The sequence below is a fragment of the Schistocerca americana genome, chromosome 7 (assembly GCF_021461395.2).
Source record: "Schistocerca americana isolate TAMUIC-IGC-003095 chromosome 7, iqSchAmer2.1, whole genome shotgun sequence".
Taxonomy (NCBI): Eukaryota; Metazoa; Arthropoda; class Insecta; order Orthoptera; family Acrididae; genus Schistocerca; species Schistocerca americana.
In genome coordinates, this window is record NC_060125.1 from 440,367,616 (window position 1) to 440,384,008 (window position 16,393).

At 44.5% G+C, this 16,393-nt stretch overlaps 1 pseudogene; it reads right to left on the minus strand.

The window, feature by feature from the left end:
• Positions 1-11,433: 11,433 nt before the first annotated feature.
• Positions 11,434-11,551, minus strand: LOC124623288 (annotated as a pseudogene).
• Between the last annotated feature and the right edge of the window lie 4,842 nt (positions 11,552-16,393).

A 16,393-nucleotide genomic window follows, 5' to 3' on the forward strand; every position in this document is an offset into this window, starting at 1 on the left:
GTGTTACGAGACGGCGTAAGAAAGCCTCTCTTTCGCGCTCATAGCGCTCTAAGTGCGTCTGAGCAGCGTCGTAACGCATCCATTTCTGCATTTCCGTCAACTCATGCGGAACCCATCGTGATGCAATTTTTCGCATGCCCAGGCGTTCCTTTAGGAAGCGAAGCGCGGTCGTAGGCACTAATCCGGTTGCGTGGGCGAGCTCACGAATCGTATGGCGTCAATCACTGTCCACTAACGCGGCAACAGCATGAACTTCTTCTTCAGAGACGCTAGGACGACTTGCCCGATACATGTCTGCTAGTTTGCCCACCTTCGTTGAAGGTTTTTACCCAAAGTGCCACTGTTCTGTACGGCAATTCCGATTCCCCGCACGCCTCTTGAAGACCTGGATGACAATCTCGTGCTGTACGACCTCTGACATATTCGATTTTGATGCAGCTCCTGTTTCGAAAACATAGTGACACCGTTACGTTAGACCGTTCGCTCACAAGTGACTGCTTCCCTCGATTGTGCGCACGCCGGTGACGTGAGAGGGCGAGTCCATTTGCTCAGGGGTAATATAGGTATGTAAACAACGTGTGCTATCAGCGACAATAGTAGATTCCATTGTATAGTGTCTCCACAGCAGTGTTGCCGCTACTTTAGTTCCAACCTACGTAATATAATAATAATACTGTATACATCATAATTTACAGGCTGTTACATTCAGCTGCTACGATCTTCCTCTTTATAATAAGGGCACCTTCTGTTTGGACAAATCTACCTCTAACTACATTCCTCGATTGATCTCTACTGATTTTACTTCCTGCGTATTTAAATGAGTCAGTTACTTGATCCGATTCTGAATTAGAGATTTAGTTACATTGGGACATTTTAGTGATCAAAAGTGACGATCCTGCCCTTACTTTAATCTCTCTGGTTCCCTCCCTATACTACTTTTCTCTTTCCGTGTGTGTGCGTGCGTGCGTGTGTGTGTGTGTGTGTGTGTGTGTATGTGTGTGTGTGTGTGTGTGTGTGTGTGTGTGTGTGTGTATGTATGTGTGTGCGTGTGTGTATCGGCGCACGCGTGCGTGCCTATTTCATCTTATTTTCTTCTTTATCGTGCAACTAGTATTTCACGTGTGAATGGCAGAAGGCAGAGCTTGAAGTTTTCGCGCGGCTGTGAGTCATCCAGTTGCATCAGTAATACCTGGGGAAAGTGTGACACTGGTCCCTGGAGTTATCGCGCTTTGGACGGAAATGCTGCTTTTAAAACGAGCAGCGAAACAGCACCTTTTGTTTGTCACGTTTCGGTACCGTGATGAATACTGAGCGTGTCCTCGCCGTTGTTTAGCTGTTATCTGCGTGCAAATAGAAATCGCTCACGCAGTCGTTCGGGCGCTGAGTGTCCGCATTTCAGGTTGGCGCAGTTAGTGTGACTTGGCGACGCGGAATTTTTACTGTTCCTTTTGTGTTTAAGTAATCTGTAATTTCGTCTCCGTTGTGAACTTCGCCTCTGTGACGAGCGTATTCAAATCGAAATGTGTATCACAAGTACTGAATGACTATTTTTGGTTACTTTTATGCACTCATCAACACCACCATTTTTTCACAGTATGGCCCTAGTGGCCTGTTACAGTCTCCTTTCATGCCTCGAAGGGCTAACACATCTAGGTTTGTAATTTGTGTGGCAGTTTGAAACGTTCCATTATTGTGACATGCTGCAGTCAGGATGTCTATATTCCTGGAAGTAACCTGTTATAGCTGTTGTTCAGAGCTCCTTGGCTATGATTTTGTTGCGTTTATGGCCCACAGAACTACATTCAGCAGTTATCGTCAGATATCTCATTTCAGTGACCGTTAAATGTCTCCTTTCTTGTAGATATGGTTCTCCAGTGAGACGTCGGAAGTCGTCAAATTTCCACAATATTATATCGGCGCAGCTGACCATCATCTTCAGGTGCGGCGAATACGCTGCTGTGCTGAGATCACAGCCTCCTATTTTTGTCAGTCGAAGAAGAAACAGCGCATGCGTGAACGCCAATAGCGCAGATATGCTGATCGGTGGCAAGAGAAGCAGCTACGTCACCTGTCGCACGGTGAACCAAGAGCTTCGGTGCACGCACAAAGGCTGTCATTCACACTGTGCACTGGCGCCGGCCGCCCCAGCTCCCTCTGTCGGGAGCCGCCTGCCGATATACGCGTCGGCGCTCACGAGTGCCCATCCTCGCCGTTGTCATCCGAATATCCACGTCGCCACCGAAGCGTCATCCCTTGTACGAGCAATAGTTACCCCTCGAGGTCGCTATGATTTTAATACGTCCATCACTGGATCGATGTTGTGTTGAGTTGGTGTCCTGTCTCTTTTCAGCCGATCTGTCGAGCTGGGAATTTCCACCACTTCTTCAATAACGCTGCCCCAGTATGAAGACGTCAACGAAATAATTTTTTGTATGCCCTGCTATGTCCCATACTGAGACAACGCTCGGCCACTGCAGACTTCTCTGGCTGGTCCGGATGTGTGTATCGTCGATGTTTGCACCTCCACGGTGCAAGTTTATCCGATGTACGAGAGCCCTCACCTACAGTAAATCTTACAGACTCTACGCCGTCCGCCAACGAAACTCGGAGCTCTTTTCAAAAAATGGTTCAAATGGCTCTGAACACTATGGGACTTAACATCTATGGTCATCAGTCCCCTAGAACTTACAACTACTTAAACCTAACTAACCTAAGGACATCACACAACACCCAGTCATCACGAGGCAGAGAAAATCCCTGACCCCGCCGGGAATCGAACCCGGGAACCCGGGCGCGGGAAGCGAGAACGCTACCGCACGACCACGAGCTGCGGACGGAGCTCTTTTAGGATCAGTGAAAGACAGTCGTGGTTTAAGAAGGCCAGGTGTCTTTAAGATTGGCTACAGCTGAAGGGCGTCGTATATCAGACAGGCTTGTCGTGCTGTGGAGGACAAGTGGGTCGAACATCGATGACTCCACATCAGGACCATCTAGACAAATCTGCAGTGACCGAGTATTGTCTCACTACGGGAAATAGTATCGAACAAAATATACTAAAATTCTCTTCTCGACGTCTTCTTTTTTCTGTATTCTTGTTTCATCCCCTCTTCCCATATGGGCAGAGACTGGACTCAAATGGTTCAAATGGCTCTGAGCACTATGAGACTTAACTTTTGTGGTCATCAGTCCCCTAGAACTTAGAACTACTTAAACCTAACTAACCTAAGGACATCACACACATCCATGCCCCAGGCAGGATTCGAACCTGCGACCGTAGCAGTCCCGCGGTGCTGGACTGCGCGCCTAGAACCACTAGACCACCGCGGTCGGCAGAGACTGGACTGTCGGAGGTACAATTCTCTGCTCTTCAGCCAAGAACATTCTTAAAAACATAAAAAAATGGTAGAAAAAAGAATATGGTGACTGTTTTCGTTTTAAATTAAAAAGATCAATGACGAACAGCTGAAAGAGCGAAAAATATACACAGTTTAAAAACACAATAGCAATGTGGTGATGTTCATCTACGGAAAAGTACTGGAGCACTGTACTTTCACTTAAATCCTGAAGGACCTGCGCTGGGTGAGAATTATTGTGGGAGGAGAGAATTTGTTCCACAGGGTTCAGGCGTGTGGGTAAGGAGACAGCGGTCTGTTCAATAGGGGAACTATGAAGATGTTAGAAAAGAGGTGAGACAGATAACGGGAATATAGGCAGTGAGAAAGAGAGAGGGCGAGGAGGAGTAACGATGTGTGAGGAGGGTAGTGCTACAAAGAGGAAGAGGGATTGGTGGAGAGGAAAAAGAAGAGAAGAGCCGTGATGTGGAGTGGGACAGGTGGAGAGGGGTTAAATTTGGTAGGAGGGATAAATATCAGGGCGTACTCATTGTCTGGGAGGGGAGGTGGTTGAAGTTTCGTTGATATAGGATGTGGAGTGCGTATAGGTATATGGATGGAGGGACGTGTTTGTGTAGATGCAGCAGTGTACCAGGGTCTGTGATGAGATGGAAGAGAATGGGGTATTGTAATCCATTTTGTGAATAGTATAGCAGACGTGAAGATGTTCATTGTAGGGGAGAAAATGTGGAATTTTGATAAGATGGTATAGGATCTATGTTGGGGAATGTATACAGACGCAGAAAGAGGGAGAGAGGACATGGCATACAAGTATGTTCAAGGTTTTTGCGTAGCAGAAGATGGGTCCCATCAGGGTTTTGTAGTTGTCGGGAACAGTGGAGAGGTGTAATCCCCAGGTTAGGTCTGCTAGTAGTTTTTGTCTATTGTAGTATCCTTCTCGCCACTGTAGTATCCAATCCTCCTCGCCGCTGTAGGGTCTTGTACCGTAAGGAAGCAAGGGAGAGGATGTTGTTATGGGTGACCAGTATCCTTTTTCTACAATACAAATGGACACATGGATTAATACAGTTCTTTATTTACAAGAAGTTGTTACTTATCTTGAATAGAGTCCATGATCGTAGTACAAGCTCATCAGCAATAGTCCTCTTACAGACAATATCGATAATCTTGCTATTATAAACTTTAGTCTTGCTGGTAGCTCGGATCTGGTCGCTGTGCACTGTCGTAGCCTAAGCGAGCTAGTGAGTGAGTCAGTGAGGCCCTCCAGTCAGTGGCAGTGGCCTAAATACATGTCGAGAGGGCGTTGGCGGCTTGTTGCTTGTTGGCGTGTCTCTGGCCTCTCTCATGACAGGCATGCTTGATCCAGCGCCTGCTGTCGATCTCCAAGCTATATATTTGCTGACGGATGTGCTGGTGAAAACTTATGTGAGAACATCTATTGTGGGCTTCCTGCTGGCTGATTAGTAGGTGAGGTTCCCACATTAGTTTCTGGTCGAGGGTTAGTCCAAGATACTTTAATGTGTTAGTTAACTGGATGGGACACTCAAAAATGATAAGGTAGAAGTCATGGAGGCAGAAAGTGCAGGTGGTTTGTCCTATAATTATTGGCTATGTCTTCGAAGGGTTGATATTGAGAAGCCATTTGCTACACCAGGAGATAGACTGATTGAGGTAGATTTGCAGGGATTGTCGGGATTTCTGGAGTGTAGGGCAGAGAGTGAGGAGAGCAGTGTCATGAGCACACTGAAGGAGGTGGACTGGTGTGGGTAGTTTGGGCTTACCATTAGTGAAGAGGAGATAAAGGAGAGGCTTGAGGATGGAGCTTTCAGGAACTCCTGCAGTGAGATGGAAGGTATGAAAATTGGCATTGTTAATAGTGACAAAGGATGGTAGATTAGATAGGAAGGATGCAATAAAGCGAATGCTCTTGATTGGAAGTGTATATGTCTGGAAATGAAGACAGAAGCTATACTTGTTAATTGTAAGAAGGTGGGTTGGTTCTGCTGTTGATGGATGCATTGGAGGTGACGAATTCGAAGACCTTGCTGAACACTGAGGTGAGGCAGGTGAGATGGTAGGAGGAGGTATTAAACAGGGTGAACCGTGCTCCAAGTTCGCCACTCGTGCCCGGCGAATTGAGCACGTTCTTGGCCCCTTAGAGGGTCTTTCATTTTTTCTCTGTTGGAAGAAAGTTAGTGGGTTGTGTGGAAAGGCAGAATGGGCAGACTGGATTAGGCATTTATGGTGGATCGTGTGTCTGGTGGAACGTAGGGGCCTCCTGGAGAGCCTCTGGCCAGCACTGCCGGTGCATTATTTTTGTGGTGTCAGCGATGGCGGTCGGCGTTCTACATGCAGGGCTGTGTAGCTGTTGACGTGCTGTGCTGTGCTGGCTTCGTCCTGCCTTGCTGTACTTGTCCGCTTCCTCCAGGAGAATTTGCCACGATTCAGCGAAGCCCACCGTTCATGTCCCCTTCTGCACTAGATGACCAGAACGCCGTCACCACATGATTTTGCCAGGCACCGAGGCACCAGTCTCTTTGGGTTCCTTGGTTGAGGAAAGAGCCCAGTTCTGCTTCCTTATGTTTATGGTGAACGTCATTTGTTTGTTCTCCTAAAAATTGTCTCAATTGTCTGCTGTTGGTTGTGTTCAAAGCAGCTTGGCACTGGCCGTTCACTTGGTTTTTCAATTGTTTTCAGTTGTGCTGCACTCCTCTGTTTCCATTTAATGTGGTTTTGAAAGGGTCTGTGGCTCATGTCTAGAGTAAGCCTTTTAAAAATATTTTTGGGAGCTCAATTTTTAGTAAATTGCAGATTGTTGTATTAGTGATTTAATTTTGAGGCCTAGAAGCCTGTACCCAACTCTATGTCACATTTTGTCATTATTTTGGTCTTAAAGACGAGAGATCCGCTTTATTTAGTGGCATTGACTTGTTTTTTGCTGTCAGTAAGTCTTTCTTTCGTTCTTATATATCACAACTCTTAGGAGAAAAAGTGGAATATTTTATATGTTTCTTAAATGATGCATGCGTCTGTTAAATTATATGTAAAACTGCTTAAAACAATTCCATGAGGACAGTTGAAGTTCTTGAGCACCTGTATTCCTTGGGTTGTGGATATTAGTTTGAAGGCTATTTCTGCATTTATTAAGATTGTGGTGGTATTTGTTCCACACTTTAGATAATTTTTGATCCTTGGCCAGTAGCAATTCCGCCTTTAAGTTGGTACCTTGCTCGAACCTGTTCCCTTTAACTGGAATCGTAGGCGAGTTAACGACCAGTGGAGCTTTAAGCTTAACTTAATAATAGTTACAGGATTTCTTTTAGAGCCAGGGCAAAGGCATTGGTTTTATTTAACCTGTTCACTGCTTAGAATGGCTTCGCTGAATATATATTGCAGTGCATAACCTACCCTGTCTTGGCTGGTTGCCGCGCTGGGGGTTGGGTTCCGAAGTCTTCGCCTGGGGTCTGTTGTGTCGTCTGCAGGTTTGTGCCCTGATCTGACTTGGGGCTGCTCTATTACTCTATTGTAATTTTCAAGTTTTCGTGTGCCTCGGCATGACTTTCAGTGTAAATTGTTAATATTTAATATTTTGATTTAGTGTATTTAAAAAAATTTAAAGAATATCTTAACCGTTTCGCTTCTGGTGTTTCATTTTTAATGAGTTTTCTTAAGGATGAAAACTCAAGTTTAATCTTTAATGTGATTTTTTTAAGTTGAACCTTGCCCTTGGTTACTATTGAAGAAAATAAACTATTTTTGGCTAATAAATTGTTTTAAAGAGTACTTGGTAACATATGACATTCTGTAGTTTTTCCAGCTCTTCCACTAGGGCCTTTTTGTTGGTGTCTTCCTAATGCACAAGCGCTTGTTGGCTGTATCAGGGGGTATGTGAGGTTGGAGGTTTTCCACAGCACAGGGTAGTAATCTGTCGAGAGGATAGTTATATCAATGGTTGCTAGGGTGGTGAGAAAGTAGAGGGAGCATTCTTCAAGGTGTCAGTAGGTGATATGGTCGTGACCAGAGGATGTGTTGCGTATTCTGCGAAGTACTTGTTTCATGTAATGTGCTGTAATAGGTGTATTTAATGCTGTTTGTGGTCTATTACCCAAGCACTGGAAGCTGGCAGACAGGGGTGGGACAACAGTGTTAGTACGTTTATAGATGGTAGGGAACAGGGAGTAATCAAAATAAAGGTCATCAGGGATGAAGAAAATCTTAGAGAGATAAGATGCAGAGTCATCAGCTTTGCTCAGGTTGTCAGGTATGGGATGGCTGTTGTGGAGGAGCAGCTAGTGAGGTATGGGTTTATTGCCTGTGAGTCGATGCAGTGTTTTCCAGTACTTTGAAGGGTTTATGAGTATGTCTGGGGCCAGTCCCAGCTTTTCTTTGCATTTAATAAATTCCTCATGAGTCTCTGTATTTGCTGGTGGTGTGTGAGTGTATCCTAGGCACAGTTTCGTGGGAACTACTTGTACAGTCAATGGGACACTCAGACGATGAGTGGTGGTGAGGGTGGGACAATGAGGATACATGGTCTTGGTGGGAATGTGGGTGCATATCGTCTGACAAAGTGTGCTAAGGGAAGGATGTGGCATGAGCGATATCATCAGGTTGTTGGAAAGTCAAGGGTGGCTTCCAATCTGGATCTCTAGGGAATCCCATTAGGCATTCCACTTGGCCTAGCAATACTCTTGCATAACTCGTGGATGGAGATTGCAATGGGGTGCATGAGGATGAGGTTGTGTGTAGGAGATGGTGAGGATTACAGGTAGGTGGTCAGTGCCAGTCAGATCAAGGACTTCTACTGTGAGGCATCCAAGGAGGTTGGGAGATGCTAGGACAACATCTGGAAGGGTGTTGCTTTCAGTCTGGGTGTGGTATGGTATGGAAAAAATTTCAACTTGCAGGGAGCTAGTTCTGATGGTTCTGCATGAGATCTACTATGGATGTTGTGGTGTGATCTATGTGGGTCTGTAAGACATAGGGGATGGGGTGATTAGGTTCGGTGTAGATGGTGGCATAGGTAATGGTTAAGGTTTAGAAAAAGAGGGTGAGGCTAAGGTGATCAGTGGGAGTATTCTGTAAGGGATGTGGCCAAACAGGGATGTTCTTGTGCTGGTCAGTTCCCACTCCACCTCTGGCCAGGGGAAGGGGGCTATATGGACATTGTACTGTGACAGGGCATGCACTAAAATATATTTATTGATGGGTAGGGAGCAGATGTTGTTGAACAAAAATTTTTAGTGCTGTTGTGTCATTATAAGGAAAATAGAGTAGTGTGTTTGGGTGAGGACGAGATAGATATTAGACTAGGGTACTGAGGCGAGTAAAGAGGAAGTGAACTTGGTTGTAGGAGTAGGTGGCTTTGGGGGAGATGGAAGACAGAGTGGACAGCTACGTAGATTTCCTGAAACATGTTTGGATTTTAGAATGGATGAATATTTTGGAGAACAATTGTCATGAATTTCATGATGTCTTCAGCACTGGTGGTTGGGCAGAGGAAATTGTTAAGTTGAATTGGTGTATCAATGGGATGGGTTTGGATAGAGAGTCCTAGTCTGGTTGGTTGTGGGTTGGCTTTGCATTTCATGGAATAGGTGGGGTGGGAGTAATTGCAGGTGTAGCAGTTAGTAAGGGAAGCTAGGTGAGGCCACTATTTAAGGAAATGGGAGACTCTGCAGTGTGGACAGCTAGGTGGGGTTTTACAATCTGAGATTAGGTGATCATTGTAGTGAAGACACTTTTCACTGCAGTAGTACTGGGAATCTGATTTGGAAGGTTCAACCTTGTGATGGTGGCAGTATATCAGGGCTCCTTCTTTAGGCGAAGGTCTGTGGTGGAGGCAGATACAGTAAATACATGGACGAGGCAAGTGGGATCATGATCAGTGTTAATGCAAAGAGCTTTTCTAACTCCTAAGTTTGACTCGTTGTTCCCTTCGGATTCCACTTCATGATCTCGAGATTAACTTTGGTGATCAGTGCAATGAGAATGAGAAGATGGCAGGGAACTTTGGGTGGTGTGGCACGGGGTATTGTGGTAAGGAGTGGTAAGGAGGCTTTGAACCAAAGATGACATGAGGAATTTTGGAGAGAATGTCACTGTTGACGTTGGGGTTGAGTGACATAAGTAATACAGATACTTCTCTAGGGACGATTTGTTGGATATGAAGGCTTGCTAGATTTTTTTGATTTCTAGGGTGAGGGACTTGCATTTGAGGAATTTCAGATCTGGTTTGGAGAGGACAAAGGTGTGGATGGTAGGCGAACATCTAGGATGAGGAGGAGGAGTTGTGTGCATGTGCTGGGTGCTGGGTGTCGTTGGGATCAGTTTGCGTTTTTTTTTTTTTTTCCTTGTTGTTGTGAGAGTGAGACTGATGTCAGTCTTTTGTCGTTTTGTTGGTTTTTAACGGCTTTTGTGTGATTGGTAAGGGGTGGCGGAATGTTTCGTTGTTGAGGTTTACCTTTGAGCTGTGCAGATCCTTCAGCACGGCATGTGTTGGTTGGTGCCATGATGCTTGATGAGATGATGCTGGGGATGTCATCTGAGGCAAACGTCACTCAGAAGGCTGATATGCGTGCGGCAGTGGTGGATGCGGTGGCTGATGAGTCGTGGCTGAATGAGAAAATATTGGGGGAGCTGAGGGTGAAGAGATGTGTGGGTTACTGTTGCGGTGGGAGAGGATACTGTATGTAAGGGAGGATAGGTGTAGGGGGTGAGCGGCCGCCGAAGCGTCGCTGAGACGACGGTGACGAGCTGTGGTGGACTTACGAGCGATGAGAATGCCTCCGATGTGACAAGGATGGCAGCGGCCACGTCAGGCGGCAATAGACAGATGGAGGCGGCGGCGGAAGTGACGTTGCACAAACACGGAAGAAAGGCACGACGACGCACGCACAGAGATGAATGACTCGATGACACAACCCACTGATGAAATACTCGATGACACAAGTAACACACGGATGAAAGTCTTGTTGACGCAAATAACACGGAAGAAAATCTCGATGACACAAGCGGACTACACTGGAGAAGCACGGACGCCTAGCAGCCTAAGAATTACAGAAACCAGGAACAGGCGAACAAGTACTAGTCAGTACCTAGACGGTTGGTGCTGGAGAAGGACGCGGACGTCTTCTATTGTCACAGCGTTATTAAAGAAGCGGTGGAAATTCGCAGCTTGACAAATCTGCTGGACAGAGACACAGGGTAGCAACGCAGCATCGGTCCAGCGGTAGTTATGTTAAAAATCACAGTGACCACAAAGGGAACTGTTGGTCGTACAGGGGATGACGCTGCGGTGGCGACATGGATGTTCGGACGACGACGGCGAGGACGGGCACACGTCGGCGCGGAAACGTTTATCGGCAGACAGGCTTCCCACAGACGGGCCTGGGGTGGCCGACGGCAGCACACAGAGTGGCTGACAGCCTCTACGTGCTTTCCGATGCTGTTGGATCATCGTCCGACAGGTGGCATAAGCTGTCTCTCCCGCTATCGCCTGTGCGGTCTCTTCCTAGACTGGCACGAATAGGAGGCTTGTGTCTCAATCCAGCAATGTGTTCGCCGCACCTGAAAGTGTTTGTCAGTTGCGCCGATCAAACAGTGTGGAAATTTCACAACGACGTCTCGCCTAAGAACCTTATGTACCGACTAGTCCGTCCGGAAAGGCTCGAGCGACACATCTCCTCTCTTGATTTAGAACTGTCCAAGCTTTGCTTCCACTGGCCGTACAGAAATTTTATAAACTTCTAATCTTGTTTGTATGTCGACTTATATTGATTTTAAAACTTCATTGATAATTCCGTGTGCTATGTTGTAGTTTTTATGAGATATTTTCATGTACTATGTAAGACAATGCGTAGCTTAATTTAACTGATCCCGAAGAGACCATGAAGGCCCAACTGTACCGACCAGCCGCCGTGTCATCCTCAGACCATAGGCATCACTGGATGCGGATATGGAGGGTCATGTGGTCAGCACACCACTCCCCCGGCCGTATGTCAGTCTCCGAGACCAGAGGCGGTACTTCTCAATCAAGTAGCTCCTCAGTTTGCCTAACAAGAGCTGAGTCCACCCCGCTTGCCAACAGCGCTCGGCAGACCGGGTGGTCACCCATTCAAGTGCTAGTCCAGCCCGACAGCACTTAACTTCGGTGATCTGACGGGAACCGGTGTTACCAATGCGGCAAGGCCGTTGGCAGTGCGTAGCTTAGATACTGAAAAAGCAAAATTGCTTTGTCACTGGACTGTCTATACAATCTTTGCTTCTGATTTTTTTCATTACGCGTTTATGTTGAACTCTTGGCTGGGTTTTAGGTATTAACCAGTAACACCTCCCCACACACACTCCCAATCCTTCCAAGAATCTTCTTCATATCTGGAAAACAGTTTCAAACGTTCGATTACTTTGCAAATGCGTTAATGCAGATTTGACGTTAAGTATCTCCGTGTTTATGACGTCATATGTCCTGAATTATGTATCGTACAATGACATAATTTTGCAGGTACATTGAGTGGTGTCTGTGGATAGTGTACGGAAAATGCTTTGCGAGTAGAGTTAGTAAAAATGTCATCCTTATGCTGAAATTTTACTGCACGAGCAGTGAAAATGCGGTATGCCATAGAGAATTTTCCTTTCATTATCGTAGGCAGTGGGGTTACCTGAAGTCGCAAGTCTGCCGCAATGGTCATAACTACTGATATGCTGTACAGTGCTGGTCACAACATTGCCCCTCAGCTACTACTTACTTTAGTTTCAATAAAACCCCATATCATTTCAAGCATCTGTTACAAATTTTACATCTTTACCTATATGATTCCATGAAGTATTGAATTTTCTATGCAGTAGCTTTTGTTTTTTATTTAATATGTTGTTTATTTAAAACGCAGAGTTAGTTTTGAGAAACCATTCCTCTTCAAATGCTCAAAACTCGCATTTTCACGCGTTTGTGTCGCTATTTCATGCTAACAGCCATACCATTGCGTCAGAACAGGGAGTAAACGTTAGTTTCCATCGAGTTTGTAACGAAAAATCATTTGTGAACGTCTAATGCATTGAAGAGCACCTAAAATAACTATTTTTTCTTATTGACTTACAATGTTGTGACATTACCGTTACATATCACCATGCAAGCCGCGCGGGGTAGCCACGCAGTCTGGGGCGCCTTGTCACGGTCCGCAAGGCTCCTCCCGTTGGAGGTTCGAGTGCTCCCTCGGGCATGGGTGTGTGTGTTGTCCTTAGCGTAAGTTAGTTTGTTAGATTAAGTAGTGTGTAAGCTTAGGGACCGATGACCTCAGCATTTGGTCCCATAAGATCTTACCACAAATTTACAATTTTTTCACTATGCAACTGAAATTGTAGGAATGGGGAGGAAGTGGTAAGGTGCTTGGCCGAAATTACATTACAGATTTTGCATAAAATAATTGACTACACAGAAATTCAAGCTTCAATATTAGAACCCAAAAACCTGGTTTTAACCCTCACAGAAAGAATAACACATCTCTGCACTTCATATCACAATTTCTGACGACGTCATGCTACCAGAAATAACATTTAGCTGACTGATGCTGATCCACATGGAGCCAAGTTACAAAAACAAATATTACATACTGACTAGAGCTCAGGAAAAGAGAAGGTGTAAAAACTTAAATGAGTTTGAAAGGCTCTAGATAACAACTATAAAATGACAGATCCACTTGAGCCCGGCCGGAGTGGCCGAGCGGTTCTAGGCGCTTCAGTCTGGAACCGCGCTACCGCTACGGTCGCAGGAACGAATCCTGCCTCGGGCATGGATTTGTGTGATGTCCTTAGGTTAGGTAGGTTTAAGTAGTTCTAGGTTCTAGGGGACTGATGACCTCAGATGTTAAGTCCCATAGTGCTCAGAGCCATTTGAACCATTTTTGATCCACTTGATATGCAAGTTAAATCCTGAATTGAGCAATGTAGCTGTGCTTAAGAAATTTTGAAGTAATCCAATTACAACATTTTCACTTGATCAAGCTGAAATGAACTTGCAGCTATAATACTATTATTAAGCTTTGTAAGTGGGGTTATACCAAAGTTCAATGCAGTGAACAGATTTTTAAAAAACGCAACAGTAATTGTATAAATTCGATAAGGGAACAACTCTTAAAATTTAAGGCCTGAGTACACAAATACGAAATACTCGTAACATTAGTCAGAGGCACATAGCCTTTCCAAAATAGTATCTACCTATTGGAGCCGATTTACCATATTACAAGGCACTCACTTAAATCAGGTAGTTAAAAAAAAACAGGAATGACAATTTGGAATTAAATAGTAAATTTCTGTAATTAATAGTCCCCGAAGTACACAGAACTTCAATAGCGAAGTAATAATTACAATTTACTAAATTACAGCAGGATGACAAATTAAAAAAAAAAAACAGATTACTTAACTTAAGAGCCTGGCTGCAAATAATAGCAACCAGGTACAAGCAGCACTGTCAGATGGCTACTCCGTGCATTTTTTAAAACATAAGCCAACAATGTGGCCGTCACATGCATTGAATAGAGCAGAACATTGTGATAGAAATACCTCAAACACGAATAAGTTCTTACGAACAAATCACATATGTAAAACACTGGGGAAGGCACTTACACTGTAAACAAGGACCGTATTACCGATCTCTCTTACACACGATAGCTACTGTCTAAAACTTAACTAGACCCGAGGTCACGACACTGTTAAAAACTTGGCAGGAGAGTAAATACATAAGTCGGAATTCGGATGTAACTAGGGCATGGGACAATATAATGAGCACAATAATTCTCGCCTGTTTCTGGAGAACCTGGGAAAAGAGAGCCACCATACCACAGCTTGTCCAACTAGAGAGTATATCGTGGCGACAGGCTATCAGAGTGAAAGAAGAACTGAGAAGTCTCCCACCATAGTCTCGCCACAATGTCACCAACTCATTGCGGCTTCTATAACACTCCACGTCATAGAGTTCCAGAGTACCACACAGTACCTTGATTTATTCTTCAGAACGCGCACGCGTTGAAGTAGCCTCCCGCTCTCTGTACAAGAAACCCTCTGACGGGAAGTTTAAAGAGAAAGAAACAACCAACCAAGGAGAAGGCGCAGCAAAACCATCGCAAAAACGATTTGCTACAAGCTAGTCGCCGACGGCTCAGCAATATCAATCCATCGCGCAGCCAGCATGTTTTTCCATTTTGACGTTGGTGGTTGTTGGATTCTGTGCTTGGAGAGAAAAGCTTGACATCCTGCTGGCGTTCACAAGGTGTGTGGCAACGGAAAGCCCATCCGTAGATCTCATTGCATTGACCACGCAATCTTTGTGGGTAGACTAACTTTGGTGTCAGTCTGAAAGCCTCAATCTCATCTCTCTGTTTGTTGGCTAGTGGTGCAAATGTGGGCAATGACGTCACGTTGGCCTCGCCACCCTCTGAATAGGAAATATATACGATAATCTGGCGTTTCTGCGTGCACTATTTACACCCTGATGTCCCAGCGCCATTTGGAGCGTTGTCTCTGTTTTTCGCTCCAAATATATGATTTAACCGACGAGGTTGCGTCGATTCACTTAGCGCAAGGCACTGACGAACCGACCAATCGAACATAACGTGGTCCAGTCCAGTACCAATGTCGCGAAGGTAATTGTGCTTCAGATATGCAGAGAGAGCGAAATTTGCTGTCTTTTCCCTGATTTTTCGAAAATTTTCTGACATTTCCCAGCAGACAATAGAACAAAATCATCCCTACACCTGTGATTTTTGAGAAATTCGAAGTTGAGCTGGAGGAAAGAACGTTTTGGGGAGTGGGAGACGGAGGTTCGAGCTGCGCGGTCGGACATCCAATAGAGATAGGAGATCACAGCCGTCTGTGGATATCTTGCAGCACTCTGCTGACCTGGGGCATGCGTAAAATTTTGCAGACCGCGTTAGCGCGATCTGTAACCTCACTAGTTCCCTTATCATACGTTTTGGAGATGCAACGTAAGTCTCTGACTTAACCCCTATTTTAGTTTTGGTTCCTTAATCTTGCATCAGCGAGTTGCGCAGATGACGATCTCTTTGTGCTATAGCCTCCATGCAGTCTTCCTTCAGTACTGTTCCTCCCACGATTTGTTACCTTCATTTGAAGTTCGATTGATTTTATTTCACTTCTAACTTTTGTTTAACATCTGTATCATTTATGAGGAAATAAGATTCTGCAAAAAGCCGGTTACTTGTTATAAATTTCTGTTTCATTTGAAAAAAAAAAAAAAACAGATTCGATATGAATGATATTCTACCCAGTGTCCAAAGGAAACGCGGCGGCATCGAAATCTGCAATGAGTAAACAATTTTATATCAATTATAAAAGTGTGCGATGGTCACACCGTACATTAGGCCTATATGTCGCAAGTTTTCAAAACCGCTAAACGTCAGGGGAAGTCTGTAATTTTTCCCGAGCTAGTCGTTATATCAGTTTGAATAGGATTCTATTGATTACCAATAAGAATTCTCGTTTTTAGTACATACAGAAAACCAACAAGTACAGATGTCGTAATTGGAGAAATATCCTGTAATCCACAAAATTATATAAAACAGTTTCTTCAATTCTATGATGTAAAGTTTTGCGAACACCTTTACATAGAAGTGAAATTAAAAAAGAGTTGCAAATCTTAAAGCAAATAGCAGCTGAGAATGGGTATGAAAGTTCTTTAATGGACAAAGTTTACCATAAAATATGAGAAGATTATGGAACCTATGAAAAGCTCTGGTAAAAAACAGGTGAAGCCTCAGATGTTATAGATAGACACCTAAGAAAAAATAATGTTAAAGCGCCCTACAAAACTAATAATAGATTGCAACAGAAGCTGATACAAAATCTAGATAGTACAACTGATAAATTTGCAGAGTCAGGAAAATACACACTTAAATGTATGGAAGTGAAGCAATCTATGTTGGACACAAATGGAGATAATTTCATACTATGTTTAAAGAACATATTAGTGAGCAGAATAAAACTGCATTTTCTCAGCATCTAGGAGCAGCTAAACATAGTGTGGGACA